Genomic DNA, 21,393 nt, shown 5'->3' with positions numbered 1-21,393 from the left:
ACGAGGGTCCGTAAACGAAAACGGCGCGAACCGCAGTCTACGGTCTCCACCTCGAGCCTTAAGCCGACGCCCAACGGATCGCGACGTCCTACAAGGAGAAAAGTGCACGCGTTCGTCGCCGGATCGACGTACGAAAGGCGCGCGCAACGCCGAAACGTCACGTGTCACGCGATCGCACGCCGCCTACTACGAGCCGCGAATGAATTTCTCCCTTCGACCTTTCGGGTTTCTCAGGTTTACCCCTAAACGGTTTCACGTACTCTTGAACTCTCTCTTCAAAGTGCTTTTCAACTTTCCCTCACGGTACTTGTTCGCTATCGGTCTCGTGGTTATATTTAGCCTTAGATGGAGTTTACCACCCGCTTAGGGCTGCACTCTCAAGCAACCCGACTCTAAGGAGAGATCCTCTCGCCGTCAGTCACGGTCGCTACGGGCCTGGCACCCTCTATGGGCTGTTGCCCCGTTCAAGATGGACTTGGACGCGCGACGTAACGTCGAGATAATGGACCCTCCCGAACACCACATTTCCCGGCGCCCGATGTCGGTCGCGGGATTCGGTGCTGGGCTAATCCCTGTTCGCTCGCAGCTACTAAGGGAATCCTAGTTAGTTTCTTTTCCTCCGCTTAGTAATATGCTTAAATTCAGCGGGTAGTCTCACCTGCTCTGAGGTCGCTAGTTTAATATGCGTGGCGCTCGTAATCATCATAATAATGAAGATTAGGAGCCAATACGAAATATAAAAGTTTAGAATGGAAAAGACGCGCCGTCGAAAAACGGTGTTTTCTCCCTCGTATTCGAGAGACAACGCACCTACGATCCGACGTCGATTAAAAACTAATTTTATCGGATACGACGATCGTATTAATGGTGCGCGCTACGTTTATCACAAAAACGTGCGAACGACCGTTTTAAACACGTCTCATCCCTTTCATATTCGTACGACCCGTACGAGAGAGTTAGGTCACACGTACGGGTCCGCTGTCACGTTTTAGAACGTCGCGATCGAATCGCGCTTATACGCTCAGCACGCTCAGACATTTCTCGTCGATCGCGAAGATCAAAGAAAATCCGAGCAGTCTTGAAATGAGATACGACCCTCAGCCAGGAGTGGTCCGGGTATGAGATCCCAGGACCGCAATGTGCGTTCGAAATGTCGATGTTCATGTGTCCTGCAGTTCACAAGTTGACGCGCAATTAGCTGCGTTCTTCATCGACCCACGAGCCAAGTGATCCACCGTTTAGGGTAATCTTTTTTTAAGTTAGGTTTTAAACGCATATCGAAACGTTTCTATTATAAGACGACGACGACGACGACGACGCGCGCTCACGTCATAGACAGCGCTTGCGCCCCTTTCGCAGCCGCCGTCGACTTTAAAACGCTCTTACGGTTTATTTTCGTCTTCTCCACTACACACAACGAGAGGAGCGGAGACAGACTACTCGAAATGGTGACGTTCGTTGTAAATTTTCGTCGTCTCACCTCGTACGACAACAAAAGAGCATACGCTGATCATAGTTTGGCAATATTTTCGTAAACTAAATCTCACCCTTTTGGAATGAAACAAACGAAGGGTGATAAGATTTTCGTAAACTAATCACATTACCGATCATCGTATATGTTCGTCGATATGAGGATCGAAACGTCGATTAGAAATATAATTGGCAAAATCGTTTTATTTTGCGCTCGATTTGTCCATTTATAACGAAATCCGTCGTAGGCCGACGATTATTACTCGTCGTCCTATATAACAACATCTTCATCGTATATATCTCCGCTTTCGGGCGTACATCTTTTAAAACCATATATTATAGGTACCCGAAAACAGCTACGTTGACGACGTCGAAATTCGATCGGAACTTCCGAACTTCGTAGATGGCTCTTTAACGTTCGACAATGATTTTTACAGACTTGTACGTTTACCTATTATATATATATAGGCATAACAACACACTGTAATGATCCTTCCGCAGGTTCACCTACGGAAACCTTGTTACGACTTTTACTTCCTCTAAATGATCAAGTTTGGTCATCTTTTCCTACACATCGACGACGCCGAAACGCCATCGCGTGTCGATCCGAAGACCTCACTAAATCATTCAATCGGTAGTAGCGACGGGCGGTGTGTACAAAGGGCAGGGACGTAATCAACGCGAGCTTATGACTCGCGCTTACTGGGAATTCCTCGTTCATGGGGAACAATTGCAAGCCCCAATCCCTAGCACGAAGGAGGTTCAGCGGGTTACCCGGGCCGCTCGGCCAGGGAAGACACGCTGATTCCTTCAGTGTAGCGCGCGTGCGGCCCAGAACATCTAAGGGCATCACAGACCTGTTATTGCTCAATCTCGTGCGGCTAGAAGCCGCCTGTCCCTCTAAGAAGAATAGTTTGTACGCCGACAGTAAAAACCGCGCACGAACCGCGAAACCCGAAAGCAACGCGGCCGGCGGGCCTTTAGGATGTCAAAAAGCGCCTAGTTAGCAGGCTAGAGTCTCGTTCGTTATCGGAATTAACCAGACAAATCGCTCCACCAACTAAGAACGGCCATGCACCACCACCCACCGAATCAAGAAAGAGCTCTCAATCTGTCAATCCTTCCGGTGTCCGGGCCTGGTGAGGTTTCCCGTGTTGAGTCAAATTAAGCCGCAGGCTCCACTCCTGGTGGTGCCCTTCCGTCAATTCCTTTAAGTTTCAGCTTTGCAACCATACTTCCCCCGGAACCCAAAAGCTTTGGTTTCCCGGAAGCTGCCCGTCGAGTCATATTAGGGAACGTCGACGGATCGCTAGCTGGCATCGTTTAAGGTTAGAACTAGGGCGGTATCTGATCGCCTTCGAACCTCTAACTTTCGTTCTTGATCAATGAAAGCGTTTTTGGCAAATGCTTTCGCTTCTGTTCGTCTTGCGACGATCCAAGAATTTCACCTCTAACGTCGCAATACGAATGCCCCCATCCGTTCCTATTAATCATTACCTCGGGGTTCCGAAAACCAACAAAATAGAACCGAGGTCCTATTCCATTATTCCATGCATACAGTATTCAGGCGAAATTTTAGCCTGCTTTGAGCACTCTAATTTGTTCAAAGTAAACGTGCCGGCCCACCTCGACACTCAGTAAAGAGCACCGCGGCAGGATTGAGTTGGGCCGTCGTAACCACGACGCGCACAACACGCACGCCGAAACGCACGCGCGACGGCGACGCGACACGACTAAGCCCACCGGCAGGACGTCTCGCGAAAAACACGCCAGTTAACACCGCGAACGATGAACCGGCGGCGCGAGACACAAATTCGACTACGAGCTTTTTAACCGCAACAACTTTAATATACGCTATTGGAGCTGGAATTACCGCGGCTGCTGGCACCAGACTGGCCCTCCAATTGATCCTCGTTAAAGGGTTTAGAGTGTACTCATTCCGATTACGGGGCCTCGGATGAGTCCCGTATCGTTATTTTTCGTCACTACCTCCCCGTGCCGGGAGTGGGTAATTTGCGCGCCTGCTGCCTTCCTTGGATGTGGTAGCCGTTTCTCAGGCTCCCTCTCCGGAATCGAACCCTGATTCCCCGTTACCCGTTACGACCATGGTAGGCGCAGAACCTACCATCGACAGTTGATAAGGCAGACATTTGAAAGATGTGTCGCCGGTGCGAGACCGTGCGATCAGCTTAAAGTTATTCAGAGTCACCAAGTTGTACGATGACGAGCGCGAACCCGAAACCGATTGGTTTTGATCTAATAAAAGCACTCCTTCCATCTCTGGTCGGAGCTCTGTTTGCATGTATTAGCTCTAGAATTACCACAGTTATCCAAGTAATTGTGGGTACGATCTAAGGAACCATAACTGATTTAATGAGCCTTTCGCGGTTTCACCTTAATTCGGTATGTACTGAGACATGCATGGCTTAATCTTTGAGACAAGCATATGACTACTGGCAGGATCAACCAGGGAACTGTTCTTATTATTTTATCGACACGAAGCAGATAAAACAAATACAGACACAGTTTATTTTATAAGTTTGACTTATAAAGAAACGTGTGCGTAAGACGACGATATATAATATATATCGACGACTAATAAAAAGGAGGTGCATGATAGCGCGCCTAGACGACGGAAAAACCGGTCCGAGGCGCCACGCTCTTACATTTTAATATTAGTTGTCTAATAAAACAAAACGATATCATCATCTTAGACACATCTTTTGTTTTTTTTATACACAACCGATCGACTAGGCACCCAATTATCTCGATTATCGACGACGATCGTCGACTACGTCGAAAATTGGATGCCGCAAAATATCGTTCGGCGTTTATAAGACCTCGAAAAACATTCTCTCCGAACCCTTCGCTAGATAGAAATATATAAAGCGACAAGGAAACCTCGTACGAGAAACGTTTCGTGATTTTTTATTTTATTCTCGCTCGGAGAGCAGAGAGCTATCGCAAAATGTGTTGCTGTTTTATGAACGTTCCGATGAAAAACCGATACGTCCATAAAAATAATAATTCCAATCGCATATGAATCGTGGATCATCTTCTTCTAACGAAGCCGAATGTTCCCGCCGAATTCGCGATCTCGCAGTGATACCGTCGTCGTCGTCGTACGCTTCCCGATATATCGAAAAAAACCGACCAGGAAGAACAACGAAACGACGATACAAAATCGCGAGAGCGTTACGAATATATAATAACACGACGAAATACGCTTTTTATTTAGATAAATAAAAAAATACGGTTCGGATCTTATATATTAACATATAATATGTAATACCACCTTCGCTGATCAAAAGCCACTCGGTAAAAGTGTCACAGCGCCGGTCGACCCGACCCGTCGTATCCGTCTCTCGTATCGCCCCACGTAGAAGCGCACACGATTTAAGCGCGGGTCTCTCGCCAGCTATCGGAAATGTATGGGTGTTTTAGAACAGATCGTTTATACGGACGTTGCGCAAATTTTTCGTTTTTACGTCTGCCCGTTCTCGTTATTATCGGAATGTTCCGATGAATAAACTTTAGCTTTAGACAACGTGAACTTCTAAAGCAATAATTTTAACCTCTCGTGTTAATACGTCCTCAGGCCGTTTCTAGACTGCCGATCACGTTCTTTAAAAGTCGGAAAATTCCGATCCATAAAATTATGCTAGTAGAATGTAAAGATCCTTCATAGGATGGATACTGTCACATATCGATACGGCGATCGGAGTAAAACTGTTCTCACGTATTTCAGGACATTTTAGGTTGTTACGTCGGCCCGTTCGTTATTATCGGTATATACCTATGAATAAATGTTTTGCTTGTAGAACGTAAGATTCCAAAAGAATGATTCGCCGAAACGATGGTGCACCCTTACGATCGGATATTTGCCGCTTATTGGCCATTTTCTATAATTCATCCGTTAGATATCGTTTATCGACTACGGATAAGGTTTTCCGATATCAGAATGTTCCTAAGGATGATTCGAAAGTGATTTGAACGAAGAATTTGATAGAATGAATCCTTTATTTATCCATTGAGTACAGGGTACGGAGTGTCTGCGGGGTCAGCTAATATATTATATTTCTCTCTCGACGTAATGGTAACTCGAAGTCCGAACCGCGCTCATGAAGCTCGGTTTCAATCCAATCCATGTTGGTCGGTTCCTCGAGAGGAACGCCGTATCTTCGCGGTCGACCGCCTAATGAATCAGGTGGTAAAAGTCCAAGCCCAGCGCGGCAACGGCAGGCGCGTTCAACGTTTTAACTGCCAATTCTACGGTCATTCATCGGCCAACTGTAAAGCCACTCCGGCCTACGTCAAGTCCCAAAGACAGAAATTCCCCGCCGAAATGCACCAACTGTTGAGAACCATACACCGCAAATTACTCGGGATGCAAGTGCCGACCTACTCCAAAAACAACCAAACCCAAAAGACCAATTCCTCCCCCCACTCATGTACGGGGAACTCAAGATAACAGTCGTCTGGCTGGTCTGGATTCCACTAGAACACGAACCCGATCTCCATTGGCGAAATACTCTTCGGAACATATTCAGATGACCAAGGAGATTTTCAGGCCATTTTCAACGCCATCAACCACACAGCTATTGGAAGAATTACTATCGGCCGGGATAATAGATGAGTTGGAACTTGGGCTTATTGCTCCAAGCGAACCAACTCACTACTCCTCCAATCGACCGACAATAATTGACTTTTTTATCTATCAAAATTCGAATCAAGCCTCTGACCTGCAAGTACTCCAAGATATCGATTCTGACCACAGGCCTATCCTCCTCACCCACCATCAGCGATTTTCCACTGAGTTCCACTGTCCCCAAGCAAGGTCAACCTAGTAAACGAAAAAAAAAGTATCTTCTCTTTGACGATCCTCATTATATTAGGACGATAGTTCCATTCTAAATTCTTGATTAATTACAGTTCCTATTTGTTCATTTCGAGACGTTCCCGTGATTAATACTTATCGTGTAGAAATTAGCCACAATCCACAATTAGCCACAGTTAGGAAAAATAAATTAATTATCATATAGTCATAAACGTAATAAAAATGAATACACATATTTTCGAAGTCACTCCAGAAATACTTTACCTTATTTTTAAATAACAATCTCGGGCCGTACCATTTTTACAAAACTTATTCTATATACTTACTATATAACAGATTATAATGATATAATATAATTCAATACAATAACTACAATATATATATATATATCTGAAAATTCTGTTTTTATAAAATGTCAGCTACTGTTTAACATTTCATTTTTTAAAATGTATATCCAATTGTGGTTCTGAAAAGAACCGATTTTGCAGGTAAGTAGTATATTGAAACACACATAGGTATGTGAATTAATTTACTTAGAACTGGTATATTTGGTGACTGCTTTGGTACCTTCGCTAACGGCGTGCTTAGCCAACTCACCGGGTAACAATAACCTAACGGCGGTTTGGATTTCTCTGCTCGTGATCGTTGATCTCTTATTGTAATGGGCGAGACGCGACGCTTCGGCGGCTATCCTTTCGAATATATCGTTCACGAAAGAATTCATGATCGACATGGCCTTGCTGGAGATACCCGTATCGGGATGAACCTGCTTTAAAACTTTGTATATGTAAATCGCATAGCTTTCCTTCCTCCTGCGCTTCTTTTTCTTGTCGCTCTTAGAGATATTTTTCTGGGCTTTTCCGGCTTTCTTGGCCGCCTTACCGCTTGTCTTCGGTGGCATTTCGAAATAAAAATCCCGACGTCTCACGTACCTCAAAGAGTACTTAACTAAAAAAATGCCTTTAATTCTAGAACTTATAACATTCGAAGGAACACTTCTAAGCCCCGCCCATAGCCCGAGTTAGAGTCTGATTGGTCGCGTATGATATAACGAGTTTGGCTCGCGGACAAAATTCCAGGCCGATCTGTAAGAAATTTCCAGTACCGTTTTTGATTTAAAGGTGAGCAGTATCTAACAACGATCGAGATTAACATGTCCGGACGTGGTAAAGGCGGAAAAGTGAAGGGAAAGGCGAAGTCTCGTTCCAATCGTGCGGGATTACAATTTCCTGTCGGTCGTATTCACCGACTTCTAAGGAAAGGAAATTATGCCGAACGCGTAGGGGCCGGTGCTCCCGTTTACTTAGCTGCCGTAATGGAATATCTGGCGGCCGAAGTTCTCGAGTTGGCGGGTAACGCCGCTAGAGACAACAAGAAAACAAGGATTATCCCTAGGCATTTACAATTGGCCATCAGAAACGACGAGGAATTGAATAAACTGTTATCTGGCGTTACTATTGCCCAGGGCGGCGTCTTGCCTAACATTCAAGCAGTATTATTGCCTAAAAAGACAGACAGCAAAACCAAATAGATAACGCAAACCGTTTAAAGTTTTGCATACGCCCTTTAATATCGGTCCTTTTCAGGGCCAACAAAATCGTATAAAAAAGAAGTTAGAATACGCGTTCTTATTAAAGAATAAATATTAACTAGAAAATTTATAAATAATCTGATCTGTACTGAATATTCCTTTATTACTGTTTTAGAGTATCGATCGATCGGTTCCCTAATTAGTTACGGCTCTATCTAGAAAATAATCATTTAAGTAATAATAAGATAATAAATAAATTATATAAATATTCTTTCTTTTATAAAGTTATATTGTGGTTCTGAAAAGAACCGTTTTTTTTCTATTAAAAAAATACGGTCTTGGACGAACGTATTTTTTAGGGAAGTCGTAGCACGTCCAGGAGTGTCGGGATATTTGTAATTTTCAACTCCGTGTCTTCTTGATCTGACGATGAAATGTGTCGCCTGTTTAATATATCGTCATACGTAGTAGAAATAGTTTTATTTCTTTTTCTTTGGTGATACTGGTTTTTTAGTTTTCGCACCTTCACCAGCGGCAACACGAACAGTTGAGGTCGTCGTCTTAGCACTTTTCGGTTTAGGCGCCTTGGGCTTTTTCGTAGGTCCGGCTTTATTAGATTTTTTCGCTTTGGAAGGCGATTTCGGGGATCTTGCGGCCGTGTTGCTTTTTGCTGCTTTCGAAGATGAACTATTAGCGGCGGCATTGGAAGCGGACGTAGTCGTGGCGGCGGTAGATTTCTTTCCTGTTTTCTTTTCGACGGCTTTTTTGGCAGAAGCTTTTTTCTCGGCCAAAGTTGCAGATTCACCTTTCTTACTTTTAGCTGTGGTTTTCTTAGTTGAGGCGGAGGCGGCGGTCGTCTTTTTTTCCGTTTTCTCTGAGGTTTTTTTGGCAGACGCTTTTTTACCACCGGCTGTCGTAGCTGTCGCGGCACCTCCTACTGGTTTTCGTTTATTTTTCTGTCCGGTTTTGGCAGTGGCCGTTTTTCTTTTCTTCGTACCTGCGGCTGTCGTACCTCCTGCTTTACGTGCCGAAGCCGCTAATTTAAATGATCCGGAAGCTCCTTTGCCCTTCGTTTGTACCAAAACACCCGAAGCGATCCACGTCTTTATATATTTCTTTATAAAGGGCGATAATTTGTCAGCATCCACTTTGTAATTGGCCGCTATGTATTTTTTAATAGCTCTGAAGGAAGTTCCGCCTTTCTCTTTCAATCCTTTAATTGCACTCGTTACCATATCAGCGATCGGAGGATGACTAACTTTCGATTTAGAACTCTTCGCCTTGCTCGAAGTGGATTTTTCTTTCTTCCCTCCTGCAGACGAACCTGCGCTACCGGCTGTAGCTGATGCGGCTCCCGTAGCCGACACCGAAGATGAATTCGACCCGGCCGGTGTGCCTGTTGACGATGCGTTAACAACGGCGGCGGAATTTCCTCCACTCCCTTGATTCGACGAAGGAGAAACCGCTTGTCCGCTAATATCGACGTCCGACATTCTGATATAATTTCTTAATTTTCTTATAAGAACGTTCTAATCACGATTCGTTTGACAAAGTTACGTACGTGCGTATGCTTCTCGTTCGCGTATTTTAACTGTCTGGCGGTCGCTCTCATTTAATGCGTACCCTATATGATATGAGCCGAACGGAGGACTGAACGGTCGAGCGCGAACGACGTTCCATATTCCGGCTTCGTCGAAACGTTCATCGAGCTTGGAACCGTTTACTTATTTCTCATATTAAATACATAAATCCTTTAGAATATCATACGATTTATGTTCGAGGCGTTAAAAGATAAAACGTAGTAGAAGTAGCAAACTTTACCAATAAATTTTACGTTGACTATCGTCTTAGAAGGAAGCACAAAATCAAGCGTTGCTCTCGATTCCGTCGAAACTACCAATTTACATTCGAGTTATAGACTTTCGGTTATAACTATGAAAATATATCTTTTCAAATCTACGTCCCCCGATATATCGTCTTTTGATATAAATGCAATTCCGTACAGATCTAATGCTATTATTGGAGAAACGAGACATATTATTCCTAATTGATGCGGTACAGATTGTTCGTTGTCCAAAACGAATCTATATCGAAACGTACCGTTGTCGAATTAACTGTAAGAAAACAATGACATGAAAATTAACCGATCCTATACTAATATACTTCTTATTTAACGGTTTCTTAACACCATCCGAACTCTGGGTTACAATCGAACGTATCGGGTGAGCAACGATATCGAGACGTCTATAAGAATATCGTGTCAAACCCTTCTGTATCGATACAATGCTCATATATATTATAGTATATTTTGCTTCTTTAGTTGAAATCTGTTTTCATAAATAGTTATCTAAAGTCAATAAATACATGGAACGCGATCTCCATACATACGTGCGTAGAACTACCGTACCTTCTTTGAAATCTTAAGGATTCTCCAAGCTCATCGACGCGAAGTTTATCTCGGAGTATTTTCTCTCTAAAGGAAAACTATATTAAAGCTTCAACGAAGATTCGGTATTCGATTGTTCACCATCATTTACATTCTTGTCATTAACCTAACATTTATTATGAAATCTTATTTTAAACTTTATCTATCTTTTTATATTACGATCGTCTATTATAATGCAGTATATTTGTTACTTTACAAGTAAATCTTAGATGAAAGGAGCAGATATTTAATAAAATTTAACGTCATCTTAGTCCATTTTCGAATAATAAATTTCTTTTTTTATGCTAGTAAATTTGTGGCTCTGAAAAGAACCGTTGTTTTCTTTAGTTGAATAGATACGTTGTTCTGTTTTAATTGGTCAGCATATATAATACTTTATTTAACCGCCAAATCCGTATAGGGTTCGTCCTTGGCGTTTGAGGGCGTATACTACATCCATGGCAGTAACGGTTTTCCTTTTGGCGTGTTCGGTATAAGTGACGGCGTCTCTGATAACGTTTTCCAAAAATACTTTTAATACACCTCTGGTTTCTTCATAAATTAGACCGGATATACGTTTAACTCCACCCCGCCTAGCCAATCTTCTGATGGCGGGTTTCGTAATACCTTGGATATTATCACGAAGCACTTTACGATGCCGCTTAGCGCCTCCTTTTCCCAAACCTTTACCACCTTTACCTCTGCCCGTCATGATTTATTCAATTTAGTATTAAAAGAAAGCAAATTTATAATCGAATTGTGCAGCGTACACCTCGAATACTACGGGTAACTATTTCAATTTCAAATCCTACCATGGGTTTTGTTGAGTTCGAATCGGGTCCCGCCCACAGATGCTAGCCGGACCAATCAGAATATCTTCACACATTATTAAAAAGGGAGATTTCTTTGACACCTTCGATCAGTTTCCAAAAGTTCGTTGGTGCTTGCGCTTGTAATTCTTCCTACACGTTTGAAGTCAGACCCGTTTAGACGATGGCTCGTACCAAGCAAACTGCTCGAAAATCAACCGGAGGTAAGGCTCCCAGAAAACAATTGGCTACTAAAGCAGCCAGGAAAAGCGCTCCCGCTACCGGTGGTGTTAAAAAACCGCATCGTTACAGACCCGGTACGGTCGCTCTAAGAGAAATCCGACGCTATCAGAAGAGTACCGAATTATTGATTAGGAAATTGCCTTTCCAACGATTGGTTCGCGAAATCGCTCAGGATTTCAAGACCGATTTACGTTTCCAAAGTTCGGCAGTGATGGCTTTGCAAGAAGCTAGCGAGGCCTATTTGGTTGGTCTCTTTGAAGACACCAATTTGTGTGCGATCCATGCTAAACGAGTAACTATCATGCCTAAGGACATTCAATTAGCCAGACGCATTAGAGGCGAACGTGCATAAATGCTACGGCTGTCCTATATTAAGGTCGTTTTTTGTATTTATATGAAAAAAAAAGGTTCTTCTCAGAACCACCAACTTCTATTAGAAAAAAGAGACATTGATATTTTTTCCGTTTATATGACGCTTTAGTTATAATATTTGTGAATTGAATTTAGAATATTATGCTCACAAATATATTGTGAATATTGAGGAATCCTTAGTAATAAGGTGTGAACACCTGCTGGATTGACTTGAAGTTTATATCACGATAAGAAAGGGGTATCACATATACTGTTATTATGTTACCGTAAAGGAATGAATATATAAAATAAAATATTTTTTTCTGGATATTTTAACATTTTTATGAACGATTACTATATTTTAATTTATTTGACTTCGTATATATCCTATCTTCTTAACAATAGTTTATTTCTTTTTTTCTTCTTTAAACATTTTGGGGCTCTGAAAAGAGCCGTTTTCCACCCTTCATATTATTATGATCACCTTCAAAATAATATATTTCGTTTACTTAGAACTGGTATATTTAGTGACAGCTTTGGTACCTTCGCTAACGGCATGCTTAGCCAATTCACCGGGTAACAATAACCTAACGGCGGTTTGGATTTCTCTGCTCGTGATGGTCGATCTTTTATTGTAATGGGCGAGGCGCGACGCTTCGGCGGCTATCCTTTCGAATATATCGTTCACGAAAGAATTCATAATCGACATGGCCTTGCTGGAAATACCCGTATCGGGATGAACCTGCTTTAAAACTTTGTATATGTAAATCGCGTAGCTTTCCTTCCTCCTACGCTTCTTTTTCTTATCGCTCTTAGAAATGTTTTTCTGGGCTTTTCCAGCCTTTTTTGCCGCTTTACCGCTTGTCTTCGGTGGCATTTTAAACGAATGAGATTCGCGACCTACCCATACAGCAAAAGATAAAAGACTAAACCGAAATATACCTATAGTCGTTTAATTATTTGATAAATGACGCTACACTTCTAAGCTCCGCCCATTCTTGGCGTTATGTCGTAGAAAGCTCTGATTGGTCGAGTAGGAAACGTACTAGTGTTTTGAGAAGTTGCCGAATAAAAGCTATTCGCTGGACAGTTCACTGCCAGTTGTTCATTCGTTGTCGAAAGGACGTGAGCGTTGTCGCCATTAGTTTTTCGGTTATTTTTAGTTTAAAAAAGTTAGCAATACAATGTCTGGACGTGGTAAGGGTGGAAAAGTGAAGGGAAAGGCGAAATCTCGTTCCAACCGAGCGGGATTACAATTTCCTGTTGGCCGTATTCACCGGCTTTTAAGGAAAGGAAATTATGCCGAACGCGTAGGGGCCGGTGCTCCCGTCTACTTAGCTGCCGTAATGGAATATTTGGCGGCCGAAGTTCTCGAGTTGGCAGGTAACGCCGCTAGAGACAACAAGAAAACAAGGATTATCCCTAGGCATTTACAATTGGCCATCAGAAATGACGAAGAACTGAACAAACTCCTCTCCGGTGTTACTATAGCCCAGGGCGGCGTTCTACCAAACATCCAGGCCGTATTGTTACCGAAAAAAACAGATAGTAAAACCAAATAAGTTACATGAGCCTTAGGGTTTTTGTGTCGTACAAAAACCTTTTAACTATCGGTCCTTTTCAGGACCACCAAAATAATAAAACAAAAAAAGAACTTAAAATTAAAACTCATATTATGACTTGCACTTACTAATTATTTAAAATATTCTAATAAACAGTTTAAGTACTTTAAAGATTGTTTTTTGGGTGTGTAAGATAAATTAAGAGACATTCCAATACCAATAATTATCGTTTTATTAAACAACAATTAAGTCGAAATAATATGAAGGATTTATTTCTAGCGGTTCTCCTTTAGTAAAATCGAACCGTATTATAACATCGCGCCTTGTATATAATCTATGTAATTAACGATGAATTTAAGGGGCGGTCTATTTATTAAGTATAGAGTTTTGGAATCCAAACCCTCAAATAATTAGGGCCAGTTATACTTAAATTATTATTTTAAATAAAATTATGATGATTGTAATGATTGAAAGATTATCCTTAAATCCTAATAGAGCTTCCGTTTTTTAAATATCGATAAATTTGTGGTTCTGAAAAGAACCGTTGTTTAATTTTTCTAAAATTAATTTTGAGGGTCACATTTCACGTTAGTTCGCGAATAAAATGTGACTTAACCTCCAAACCCGTATAATGTACGTCCTTGACGTTTCAAGGCGTATACTACATCCATTGCGGTAACGGTTTTTCTTTTGGCGTGTTCGGTATATGTAACGGCATCTCTGATGACGTTTTCCAAAAACACTTTTAAAACACCTCTGGTCTCTTCGTAAATCAGACCAGATATACGTTTTACGCCGCCTCGTCTAGCCAATCTTCTAATGGCGGGCTTCGTAATACCTTGGATATTATCACGAAGCACTTTACGATGCCGCTTGGCTCCTCCTTTTCCCAAACCTTTACCACCTTTACCTCTGCCGGTCATCTTTTATCGAACCTAATACAAAAAAAATAAATGATCTCGAATAAGTAGCGCGCTCACAACACGAGTGCTACGGACAACTGTTGTCGATTACATTCAATCAGCCCGGTTTTGTAGACTTAGGATTGAGTTCCGCCCACTGGCACAAAACGGACCAATCAGATTAGATAACATGTTATAAAAAGGACTCTCTGATTTTATGACCGAATCAGTCCGAAAGGGGTCGCCGTCGTTTGCGTTTGTTAATTTTTCTCATTACCTCTATTTTAAAAATATGGCTCGTACCAAGCAAACTGCGCGAAAATCAACAGGAGGTAAAGCTCCTAGGAAACAATTGGCTACCAAAGCGGCCAGGAAAAGCGCTCCAGCTACCGGTGGCGTTAAGAAACCACATCGCTACCGACCTGGGACGGTCGCTTTGCGGGAGATTCGTCGTTATCAAAAGAGCACCGAATTATTGATTAGGAAATTACCTTTTCAACGATTGGTTCGCGAAATCGCTCAAGATTTCAAGACCGATTTACGTTTTCAAAGTTCGGCGGTAATGGCTTTACAAGAGGCCAGCGAAGCTTATTTAGTTGGCCTTTTTGAGGATACTAATTTATGTGCGATACATGCAAAGCGAGTAACCATCATGCCCAAGGATATTCAGCTAGCCAGACGTATCAGAGGCGAACGTGCCTAAACTTTATTTTCTATCATTTATAATACTCTACTTATAGTCGTATTTTGCAACAAAAAAAAACGGTTCTTTTCAGAACCACCTAAATTTAATCAAAGAAAAAGAAGATAATTCAATTAATATTATTTTATCGATATTTATATAAACCACTAAAAGAGTTATGGATTTTTATCTCAGAGTTATATTCGACTACATGTTAGTAATTAATAACAGTCGGTGTACTTATACGCATTGTTTTTAAAAACTAAAGAAAAAATAATGTAATCACTAATAACCAAAGAATAATAATATACTGTTGATAACAAAATTTGTATTTCAATATTGGATACTACAGCTGTATAATATATAAAATTAATTTTTTTAAGATTATTTCTTTTTTTATTTATCTAAATTGTGGCTCTGAAAAGAACCGTTTTCTCCTTTATGATATTCAAGGCTTATGGTTTACTTAGAACTGGTATATTTAGTGACGGCTTTGGTACCTTCACTAACGGCGTGCTTAGCCAATTCACCGGGCAGCAATAATCGCACGGCAGTTTGGATTTCTCTGCTTGTGATAGTAGATCTTTTATTGTAATGAGCGAGACGGGACGCTTCGGCGGCTATCCTTTCGAATATATCGTTCACGAAAGAATTCATGATCGACATGGCCTTGCTGGAGATACCCGTATCGGGATGAACTTGCTTTAAAACTTTGTAAATGTAGATCGCGTAGCTTTCCTTCCTCTTGCGTTTCTTTTTCTTGTCACTTTTGGAGATATTTTTCTGAGCCTTACCGGCCTTTTTGGCCGCCTTACCGCTTGTTTTCGGAGGCATTTCGAAATAAATATTACGATATTAAAGGAACCACGAAAAGTACTAGACTAAAACAAATTTCAGGAATCCTTAGAATTTATAGGCTCCTTAAATACACTCCTAAGCCCCGCCTATTATCTGAGTTAGCCTTTCATTGGTCGCGTACGAGATCATGCGTTCGGCTTACGAACAAAATTCGTTGCTAGTATGTTGACAGTTTTAGTACAGATTTCAACTCTAAGGCGAGCGAGTTCTAGAAGCAATCGATAGTAAAATGTCCGGACGTGGTAAAGGCGGAAAAGTGAAGGGAAAGGCGAAGTCTCGTTCTAACCGAGCGGGATTACAATTCCCTGTCGGTCGTATTCACAGACTTTTAAGGAAAGGGAATTATGCCGAACGCGTAGGGGCCGGTGCTCCCGTCTACTTAGCTGCCGTAATGGAATATCTGGCAGCCGAGGTTCTCGAATTGGCGGGTAACGCCGCTAGAGATAACAAGAAAACCAGGATTATCCCTAGGCATTTGCAATTGGCCATCAGAAACGACGAAGAATTGAACAAACTCCTATCCGGAGTTACTATAGCCCAGGGCGGCGTTCTGCCAAATATCCAAGCTGTATTGTTACCTAAAAAGACAGATAGCAAAACTAAATAAAACGAATGTAACCTATTTTATCATCAAATATCGGTCCTTTTCAGGACCACCAAGACAGCTGAAAAAGAGAATTTTATTATTTTAGCTTAAGTAGTAAAATAACAGGCATAAGTTTTAATTTTGAGAGGTTTTGTGATATACGACAGAGTTACGACGATATTTTATAGATCGCAATACTTTTGACAATACCTTTCTCTGAATCTTCGTGCATGCAGTCTCTTCTTAATGAGAGTATTGAACAATATCCATTTTATTGTATCGATATCGTATCTTTCTAATTTCTCATTCATTTCATTAATTATTTCCTAATTGTTATGATCGGATTTGCAAAGATTAGGATTTCTGTATATCGAACCGGTACATGTCAGCTGTATTTATGAGGTTATGTTATTTGTTCTTAGAATTTGATGTGATCAATTGAAAATGAGATGAAAGTTGCTTTAATTTATCGTTTCGGACCGACTATTAGTGCCGTGTCATCGTTTGGAGATTACTATGGAACATAATTGTGCGACGAGTTATGATAGACTGTCATTTATTGTTGCGACTGGATTTGGTGGTCTCCAGCTATATATGCGTTTATTATTTATAATTGTCGATCCGATTCACTACCTACTAATTCTATATTGTGAATTTTTAGTTTAATGATCATGTCCTTACTGTTGGACCAACACCCCACTTGGATGCATTGGTACGATGACTGTCTCCGTAGGAAGGCCATGCATGACAGTCAACCCATGTATTTCTTTTCATTAGGGTAGTTTATACAGTAAGTGTCTATTTATTGACTATAGGGTACCAATTAGTTACTTCGTATGGTTACCTTTAAGGTAATTGAATGATATTGTTGCTTTTAGTGAGCAACTAAATGACATTGAGAGATTTGACCGGATGTTAGTTTGAAGATGTTTATATATTCCATGCAACAATCTTTCGCTTATTCCGAGTTGCTGCGGTTATACACAGTTACTGACTTGCCCCTTGACATCCTCTCGGATGTGCACTTCCTTTGAGGATTATCCGTGATGACCTGTATTGCCTTATATAATTAGCATTTTTGAGTAAGTTTGAAATCTAGGTGAGAGTGCCGTTTATGTATGTATATGTTTGTTAATCTAGTGATTTATCATAGGTTACTTATTGTTGTTATTGCAATTTAGGTTAGATTGTTTCGAAGAGCCTTCCTTGATGTGAATATATCTCTTCCTTTGTTTCGACTGTGGGTGAATTCTGATGCTTAGCTAAGGATATTTTATATCATATTCTATTTATATCATTAATTTAGAATAGAATAGAATATAATATAATACAATTTTCAAAGATTTTTAATGATATTCTTGACAATTTTACGCTTCTCTATATTTGAAAATCCTATTCTTTGATTGTCTTGGTTCTCGCTAGATGGCGCGCGCCGCCTGATTTCTTTCTCTACTTTATGTCGTTGGATATTGTTTTCGTCTCTCATTCATTAGAATTGACGTACACGCATTGGAGGTTATGTCTTCGTTCTGTTTAAACGTTTTGTTTATTTTATTTTGTTATTGTTGTGTTTTTAGGTTTTCTTATGGATTAGACCGATCTTATGTGATTTGTCGACCTGTGACTTGTTTGTTTTACCCCCTCGCACCACTTGGAGGTTATGTCGGACACCATCTGTGTCACTAGATTGTACTTTTGTATGAATATTTCGTATTATTTCAGGGTGAATTTGACGCCGTAGATATGTTTTGATATTGTTTAACCACTTTTATTTCATTTTATTTTGTTGCTAGTCACCTTCCAATTAAGATACCAGCGGTGTATTTACATTTTTTGTATTTTTTAGGTTATCCGTGTCCAGTTCCCCTGACAGAACTGGTAGAGCCGACCGTGATCAATCTGGAAATCACATGTCCGAAGCTATCCACATCAACCTGCGGTTCCTCTGCACTTGATGACCGAACGCCAACAGGCCAGGATTCTACCTTTGCTTAAGTACTTTCGGATATGTTGAATACTACATTTGTTTATATTAGACTTATCTGCTCGAAGTTTATTAGTTAGATGACTTATATGTTTGATTTGCAAGGTATGAGGTCTATTGAGATAGCGACCCCGTAGGACGGTGCAGTAACTTCGTGATTGTGTTTCATATTGTTCAATCATTCCTAATGCCAATCATCCTCCCATCGGAATATCAATAGTCTAGTTATGATTTTTAATGTTTTAGGTTAGGGAGTCTTGGCAGAGTTGACGGAACTGGCCGTGTCCGAGTGGTGGAATGGACAAAGCACCCTGGGACCATTGCTACTATGAGTTTGCCAATTTTCCACACTACAAGATGAGCATTATTTGTCTTTCTCTATGATTAGGACTATCGCTGAAACAGTAGTCCTAGCAAGTCCTACTCCCCAAGCGGAGAGAAGTTAGGGGGGCAGTAGGAATCTCGTTAATCCATGCACGCGCCTTCCTGATATGTTCGGGCATAGGCTGCGGTTGTCAAGGCGGTGGTAGTTAGTCCCGCCGTTTACCCGCGCTCGGCATCTCGATCCTTCTCTGAACGGATGCGAACGCGATCTGCTGAGCTGGTCTTTCCTGCGTAAGTATATGGACATTTTGAAATGTAGACTATCTGTCTATGGCTCTGGTGCTTGTTAAAACTCCGAGCTGGTCTTTCCTGCGTAAGTATCGGGGACGGTTCACGTACGGGTCTCCGAGCGCCTGTTCGGTTCCGTCGCGGCAGTATTGCGTAAAATTTTAGATAAGGACAGTGGGAATCTCGTTAATCCATGCACGCGCCTTCCTGATATGTTCGGGCATAGGCTGCGGTTGTCAAGGTGGTGGTAGTTAGTCCCGCCGTTTACCCGCGCTCGGCATCTCGATCCTTCTCTGAACGGATCCGAACGCGATCTGCTGAGCTGGTCTTTCCTGCGTAAGTATATGGACATTTTGAAATGTAGACTATCTGTCTATGGCTCTGGTGCTTGTTAAAGCTCCGAGCTGGTCTTTCCTGCGTAAGTATCGGGGACGGTTCACGTACGGGTCTCCGAGCGCCTGTTCGGTTCCGTCGCGGCAGTATTGCGTAAAATTTTAGATAAGGACAGTGGGAATCTCGTTAATCCATGCACGCGCCTTCCTGATATGTTCGGGCATAGGCTGCGGTTGTCAAGGTGGTGGTAGTTAGTCCCGCCGTTTACCCGCGCTCGGCATCTCGATCCTTCTCTGAACGGATCCGAACGCGATCTTAGTTAGGGACATTTTGAAATGTAGACCATGAGTCTATGGCTCAGGTGCTTGTTAAAGGTCTGAGCTGGTCTTTCCTGCGTAAGTATATGGACATTTTGAAATGTAGACTATCTGTCTATGGCTCTGGTGCTTGTTAAAGCTCCGAGCTGGTCTTTCCTGCGTAAGTATCGGGGACGGTTCACGTACGGGTCTCCGAGCGCCTGTTCGGTTCCGTCGCGGCCGTATTACGTAAAATTTTAGATAAGGACAGTGGGAATCTCGTTAATCCATGCACGCGCCTTCCTGATATGTTCGGGCATAGGCTGCGGTTGTCAAGGTGGTGGTAGTTAGTCCCGCCGTTTACCCGCGCTCGGCATCTCGATCCTTCTCTGAACGGATCCGAACGCGATCTTAGTTAGGGACATTTTGAAATGTAGACCATGAGTCTATGGCTCTGGTGCTTGTTAAAGGTCTGAGCTGGTCTTTCCTGCGTAAGTATATGGACATTTTGAAATGTAGACTATCTGTCTATGGCTCTGGTGCTTGTTAAAGCTCCGAGCTGGTCTTTCCTGCGTAAGTATCGGGAACGGTTCACGTACGGGTCTCCGAGCGCCTGTTCGGTTCCGTCGCGGCAGTATTGCGTAAAATTTTAGATAAGGACAGTGGGAATCTCGTTAATCCATGCACGCGCCTTCCTGATATGTTCGGGCATAGGCTGCGGTTGTCAAGGTGGTGGTAGTTAGTCCCGCCGTTTACCCGCGCTCGGCATCTCGATCCTTCTCTGAACGGATCCGAACGCGATCTTAGTTAGGGACATTTTGAATTGTAGACCATGAGTCTATGGCTCTGGTGCTTGTTAAAGGTCTGAGCTGGTCTTTCCTGCGTAAGTATATGGACATTTTGAAATGTAGACTATCTGTCTATGGCTCTGGTGCTTGTTAAAGCTCCGAGCTGGTCTTTCCTGCGTAAGTATCGGGGACGGTTCACGTACGGGTCTCCGAGCGCCTGTTCGGTTCCGTCGCGGCCGTATTGCGTAAAATTTTAGATAAGGACAGTGGGAATCTCGTTAATCCATGCACGCGCCTTCCTGATATGTTCGGGCATAGGCTGCGGTTGTCAAGGTGGTGGTAGTTAGTCCCGCCGTTTACCCGCGCTCGGCATCTCGATCCTTCTCTGAACGGATCCGAACGCGATCTTAGTTAGGGACATTTTGAAATGTAGACCATGAGTCTATGGCTCTGGTGCTTGTTAAAGGTCTGAGCTGGTCTTTCCTGCGTAAGTATATGGACATTTTGAAATGTAGACTATCTGTCTATGGCTCTGGTGCTTGTTAAAGCTCCGAGCTGGTCTTTCCTGCGTAAGTATCGGGGACGGTTCACGTACGGGTCTCCGAGCGCCTGTTCGGTTCCGTCGCGGCAGTATTGCGTAAAATTTTAGATAAGGACAGTGGGAATCTCGTTAATCCATGCACGCGCCTTCCTGATATGTTCGGGCATAGGCTGCGGTTGTCAAGGTGGTGGTAGTTAGTCCCGCCGTTTACCCGCGCTCGGCATCTCGATCCTTCTCTGAACGGATCCGAACGCGATCTTAGTTAGGGACATTTTGAAATGTAGACCATGAGTCTATGGCTCTGGTGCTTGTTAAAGGTCTGAGCTGGTCTTTCCTGCGTAAGTATATGGACATTTTGAAATGTAGACTATCTGTCTATGGCTCTGGTGCTTGTTAAAGCTCCGAGCTGGTCTTTCCTGCGTAAGTATCGGGGACGGTTCACGTACGGGTCTCCGAGCGCCTGTTCGGTTCCGTCGCGGCCGTATTACGTAAAATTTTAGATAAGGACAGTGGGAATCTCGTTAATCCATGCACGCGCCTTCCTGATATGTTCGGGCATAGGCTGCGGTTGTCAAGGTGGTGG

General features: G+C 42.4%; 2 non-coding genes and 1 pseudogene across 2 annotated transcripts; all 3 read right to left on the bottom strand.

The window, feature by feature from the left end:
* Positions 1 to 672, bottom strand: part of LOC143206321 (uncharacterized) — a 3,839-nt pseudogene extending 3,167 nt beyond the window's left edge.
* A 419-nt stretch (positions 673 to 1,091) lies between these two features.
* LOC143206318 (5.8S ribosomal RNA) lies at positions 1,092 to 1,246 on the bottom strand. The gene has a single exon (XR_013008301.1). It is a non-coding gene; the product is annotated as a 5.8S ribosomal RNA (ribosomal RNA).
* A 708-nt stretch (positions 1,247 to 1,954) lies between these two features.
* LOC143206320 (small subunit ribosomal RNA) lies at positions 1,955 to 3,943 on the bottom strand. The gene has a single exon (XR_013008302.1). It is a non-coding gene; the product is annotated as a small subunit ribosomal RNA (ribosomal RNA).
* Positions 3,944 to 21,393: the final 17,450 nt, after the last annotated feature.

This window comes from Rhynchophorus ferrugineus, unplaced genomic scaffold, assembly GCF_030347505.1.
Source record: "Rhynchophorus ferrugineus isolate W39M unplaced genomic scaffold, kcgeb_rfMv2 rfM643, whole genome shotgun sequence".
Classification (NCBI taxonomy): domain Eukaryota; kingdom Metazoa; phylum Arthropoda; class Insecta; order Coleoptera; family Curculionidae; genus Rhynchophorus; species Rhynchophorus ferrugineus.
This window is presented reverse-complemented; position numbering and strand designations above follow the sequence as displayed.